Source organism: Leucopleurus acutus (assembly GCF_964270905.1).
Source record: "Leucopleurus acutus genome assembly, chromosome: 13".
NCBI classification, from domain to species: domain Eukaryota; kingdom Metazoa; phylum Chordata; class Mammalia; order Artiodactyla; family Delphinidae; genus Leucopleurus; species Leucopleurus acutus.
In genome coordinates this window covers 40,180,501-40,186,500 of record NC_139155.1, presented here as the reverse complement: position 1 = coordinate 40,186,500, position 6,000 = coordinate 40,180,501, and positions in this window count along the sequence as shown.

The window sequence follows — 6,000 nt, the reverse complement described above, 5'->3', positions numbered from 1 at the left end:
GTTCCCGAATGTATGAAATTAAACTGATTTTCTCCTTTTAATCTGACTCATGCCAATTTAGACCAGCCAGAAGAACCTAGAAGGGTAAAGGAAAATTTCTGCCTGCCCAACACCATCCTTCTAGCCAGAAGTCAGGGGCCATCCTTGAGTCTCCTCTGTCCACATCAGATTTATCACCACTCCTGGTTGACTTCTTCCAGGGATCACTCATCTCCAGTCATTTCTCAACATCCCTAATTCACCATCCCCCCAAATCAAACAGCCACCATCATCTCTTGCCCAGACAACTGGCCTCCAGCTGTCCTCTTTGTCCTTCACTCCCAACGGTTTATTCTTTACACAGCAACCAGAGCAATTTTTCTGAAAATGTAGATCAAATCATATTCCTTCATGGCTTAAACCCTCCAATTACTTCCCATAGCATCCAGAATTAAAGAAGCAGCTCTTTACCCTGGCCTAGAAAGCCCTATGTCTGGTTCCTTCTTATCCTCCAGGACAATCACGTGTCCTCACCATGGCACACCTCTCCTGACCTGAGATTTTGCACATGCTGGTCTTCCCTTCTGAAATACTCTTCCCCAGGTCTCATCCTTCAGGGCTCAGCTTAAAGCTCTCCTTTTTGTGGACCCCTTCCCTGATCTCTCCCCGCCTCCTTCCACTGAGGTTTCTTCCCTCTACCCCCACCCTTTAGCCACCATTACAGCACTCATTTTCTTCATAGTATTTTGTATTTATTTAGCTTACTTATTCGTTCCTACATTGATCCAGTCGCTAGTACTGAGAGCTGTCCTAGGTGCTGGAGACACAGCCAGGAACAACCTGACTCACTCTCTTGCCCAGCGCACAATAATAATTCGTTGAAAGAATTCGTTGTTTCATTCATGGATTTGTGAAGGAAGTAGGCTTGAACTGATTAAACAGTGTCTTAGCTGTGAAGTCTCATAGAAATGGAATATTTGCAAATCAAACAAACCAACTGGAACTTTGGAGCCCAGAGCAAATCCTTTTTTCGGAGCCAAGAGTTCTTTTGTGATGTAAATGACCCATCGCTTCCTCCCAGCTCTGTGTTCTTGTTCAGGAGTTTTCCTCGGGCTCCTGAACCCTCTAAAATGATATGTAAAATATGTGTGGCTGGGCATTTTGTGCACTTTTCGGAGGCATTCATATCTTCCATTAGATTCTTGATGGGTCCATTACTCCAAAAAGCTCAGGAGACGTGGCTCTGGCCTGTGCCTATTTTTCAGGACTGTTCTGTTGTGCCCTTTCCTGGTGAATGAATTGCACTGATAATTGTCTAGTTTTAGAAAGCAGCTCTTTATAAGCCACAAACTTCCATCTAGCCATCATTAAATGAATCCCCAGTTCCACACACTTGGTGAAAACCCTTATTTGTAAAGCATGAAGGTACTACTCTCTATTACTAAGGTGGAAAAATATTTTTTTCATTGTACTTCAAAGAGGCTGAAAGCAACGAGTCTCATAAAAATATGAAAACCTAGGTAAGTTGCTCAAAAGCAGGAGAGCCCTTGGAAATTTCCTGGTAAAGAAAATGTCTGCTTCAAGCTGCCTCTGGGTCTCACAGTGAACTTTAAAATGAAGAATTTCTTCCCCCAAGATTAACATCATTAATGTCAGAGGGAGTTGTTTGAAGTCACAGACCCTTAAGCAACATCCCTTAGAGAAAACTTGAGCAGCAGCTCTTTGCCTCCAAGAGTCAAATCCCACCCCCAACCTTCACTCTGCCAGCAGCTCAGCTGTCACAAACGTAACTGTCCTCTCCTTCCTGGTGCCCACCTCCCACTTGTCACCTGGGTCAGTGGAGGGCTCCCTTGCATCAAAGGCAAGCCACCTCCCTACCCTCACCCAGGGCCAAATCTGACCCCAGAGCTACCACCTGCATTTGGCCCTCCAGAGCCCCCCAGCTAAGCTGCCCAGTAAGGCTCCCTGAAGAATGGAAGGGCCTTGTCCCCGGATACCATGGGCTCACTCAAGGGTGGGACCAGAGGATGCAGCGAGGATAGACAGCCCTGTACAACTGTGCTTGGGGCTGCCCTCTTAACCTTCCTGCTTTAGATCCTCAATAAGATTTATGACATTTTCAGAGAGCTTTCTAAAGCCTTCTTCCTGTGTCTGTAGGCTTTGAGGACCACTGTTCTCTGACACCTTCCTGGCTAGGGACAAAGGGAGGGTCTGAATAAGCTAAGGCATTTTTTCAAGGTTATACTTTAGGAGTTTTTATGTTTTGTTTTTGTTCCCTCTCTATTATGGAAATTTCCAAACATATGCAAAAGGAGAGCTAATAGAATGATAAACCTCTTTATACCTCCCACCCAGTTTTGACAATTCCATATCTGCCAGTCCTGGCTCATCTTGAACTCAGGTCAGCCTGAAGTTACTATCTTCCACCCGGGTGGGGCCTTAGTTCCTATAAAACTCAGAGATGTGGATCAGGTGGGTTCTGTATATCCCTTGATGAGGAGCTAGGACTCTGCTTTATTGCCTCGCTACTGTTTCTTGACTACTTTCCCTTAGTTTCTGCTTCCCCTCACTTCCCTATTAGTAACTGCTTGAATCTGCCCTTGGGAACTCAGGGAAGGTCTAGGAGGCTGAAACCTTTTTCCTACAAACAAGAACTGGGAGGACTTCCCTGGTGGCGCAGTGGTTAAGAATCTGCCTACCAATGCAGGGGACACGGGTTCGAGCCCTGGTCTGGGAAGATCCCACATGCCGCAGAGCAACTAAGCCCGTGAGTCACAACTACTGAGCCTGCGCTCTAGAGCCTGTGAGCCACAACTACTGAGCCCGTGTGCCACAACTACTGAAGCCTGCATGCCTGGAGCCCATGCTCCGCAACAAGAGAAGCCACCGCAATGAGAAGCCTGCGCACCGCAACTAAGAGTAGCCTTGCGCACAGCAATGAAGACCCAATGCAGCCAAAAATAAATAGATTAATCAATTAACTTAAAAAAAAAAGAATTGGGGAACACAGAAAGGCTTCTGTACCCAGAAGGGCCCTACAGGGTCCTGCTCGGTTTCAACTACACATACATGAGAGGTTCACAGACAGAAGGGTAAAATGAGGTATATGTGCCATCCTGAGCTAAGGGGTGGGATAGGGGCGTGGGGCTTCCAAAGACTGGAAGGTCTTCACAGGCCAATAAGAAGAGCAGATGTTTGGTAATTAGATGTTTGCTCCGCCACAGAGATGGGGCCACTTAGATAAAATTTATTGCTGGTAATAACCCTTTTCTGGGAAAAATCCTCAATTTAAATTCTTCCAGGTGCTCAAAGGGAGGGGCAGTAGTTTCTTTTGAACCTGTAGGAGCTTGATTGCCTTTAGCCCAAAATAATCCTCATGCAAAGGTGGCACATTTGGGAGAGGCTGGTTCTAAAGCGCTACATTTCATAAATGGCTTTTTTTTTATGGTGTGTTTGAATCAGAATCCAAGTAAGCGCCACACTTTGCTATTGGTTGCAAAGCTCTTAAGTCTCTTTTCCTGTTGAATTTCCCTTCCAGCTCTTTTTTCCATGTCATTTATTTGTTGAAGAATGTGCTTCAGCTTTAGACATTCTGTTGTTTGCTTTTGTCTCTGCTTCCTGTGAGATTCTTGATTTTCCTTTGCTTTGTCTTTTCTGGGAACCAGGTGGGGGAGGAGGTTGGTAGTCTCGCTATGATGTCATTCATTTAATGCCCCGTTTGGAGAACCCACCCCTTCTTCCACAGGGCCTGGTGCTCCCTCAGGCTCAGTCCCCCAGGCTCAGTCTCTCCAGCTGCCTGAAATGGTGTGTGGGGGGGTGGTCTTGGGCCTATGTATGTTCATCAAAGACCACCAGGAGCGCACCTGCAGTGAAACAAAGTTGAGTTTATTGTCTTGTTGAAATGAGAGAGACGGACATCGTGGAGACCTGCGGGCGTCTCTGAGAGAGTGTTATGAAGACCTTAGAATACGATTTGGACTTGAGTTAGGTGATCTGGAAGAGGGCTCAGGGAAGTGTGGCTGGCTCCGGATCGGGTGCTGTCTGGAAACGAGGGGTAATCCTGTGATCGCTTAATGAACTTTATCTAGGAGTCAGGAGGAATGAAGTGTAATCCGTAAAGGAGCCTCAGGCACTTTCTGAGCCAGAAGAGGGGTCTCTGGAACATTCTTCAGGTCTCGGCTGTTCCTGTTCTTCTTCACACTCAGGCGTGGCTGTGGAATGAATGGTCTCGTTTTTAATCTTCATCTGTCACGTCACCGAGTGGCCTTGTCTGATGGAGGTGTCCTAGGAAACTGTCTTTGTTCAACAGGAGAATATCATGGCCTCGTTGTGAGGGCCAGGCCAGCTCTCAGCTGTCAGGGGCCGTTTTGTTCTTCTCCAGTCCTAGGTGCCTCTGTTTTCAGCTCCCTGATGCCTCTGTTCTGAGCCTTGCCGGCTCTGGGCTCACATGGCTGGCTTCTCAGCTTGCCCCACTGCCAGCTGTCAGCTCTCAGCTGCCTGTGTTTGCTAGGTCGGTGACCACTCAGAGATCTCTTTCCAAATTTGTGTTGCCTTCTCTCTCTGCTGTGAACCCTTGGCCTAGTCTCTTTACCTTTGGGGGGCTTATGCCTTTTTTTGGTCCCTTTACTGTCTTTAGAGGACTTTGGATTCAGAGCAGTTGCAGGTGGCCGCATCCCCACAGCATCTGTAACTGGCAGTCGTGTCAGGTTTTTGTCTGGGGCAGGCTTTTGTCAGAGAACTGCTCCTTAGTGAAGTCCTGTGCTTAGTGAGGGGATGCTTCGTATTTATTCCGACAAATCCCCTCCTTGATAACGTGGGGGACATGTGTGGACCACAGGCTGATATTGGGATCAAGAAGGTTCCAATTCCCTCACTTAATGAGAACTGCATTTTTTCTTCAGGCATCCCACTTTACCATCTGATTCTGTACCGAGGGCTGTGTCATCATGGGGGAGTCTCATGGACTCATTTGTTTAAGTGGATTCCCCACGGCTGAGTAACTTTGTTTCCTTACACCTGGAGCAGTAGAAATATCTGCTTCTTAGAAACCGTCAAGGTAGCAAGTGCACACTTTAATAAGAACCATACTTCTCATCTGTGAGACCCAGCATTTTTAATTAGCTGGCTGGACAGCTACTTGCCTTCTTTAAGGTATAAATTGTTAAAGGCCAAGGGGGGAAACGTCCGTTTAATGCAATGACACGCTTATACCATTCGTCTTGGCAACCTGGCTTCACTCAGTTGTACTCTGTGGAGAAATAATGGCAATTTACAAAAGAATCATTGCTACGATGTGATCCCAGGGAGCCGAAAATGTTCCACCACGGTCATAATTACACATCCCATGTAATGGGTTAAAGGTGGAGGAAATATCTTTGGTCCTGTTGCTCAGATGGAAGTCGGCACAGAGGATAGAAAGTCTGATTCCGGTTCTGCAAATCCCCAAACGTTTAACAGGGCTCATGGGAGACCCGTCAAGAGGGTCAGTGGTGCAGGAGCTGCATGAAACGGTCTGTGACGAAATCCACTTATAACACCTTTTTTCTTTAAAACCTTGCTTTTCTATGTATAATTGTATTTTTAAAGAGCCATATTTGCATGTAGACTGGGATTTGCTGTTGGAAGTGAACATAACCTCTGAATATGAGGAGGGCATGTTATTAGAAAATAACCATTGTCATTGATAGTGGGTAAAATTTTGGCAATAGCACCACCTGCTGTGATTTACAGTATGACCCTTTTATGCCACATACAGTGCACGTCTCATTTTCACAATAGCTCCATTTAGCCAGTGAGGAAAGAAGGCCAGAGAGGTTGACAATGTTACACAGTTAGGGAGCAATGAAGCCTCAGTTCAAACCTGAGTCTGACTCAGCTCAGGTCACCTCCTCCAGGAATCCTTCCCTGACCTCCACACACCCTCCACTATGACACCTGCATCGTACCCCAGATCTTGCTATGTGTCTGCCACAAAAGCAGGCTGGAACTTCTTCCTCATTTATTCCCAGTCCTGGCCCAAAG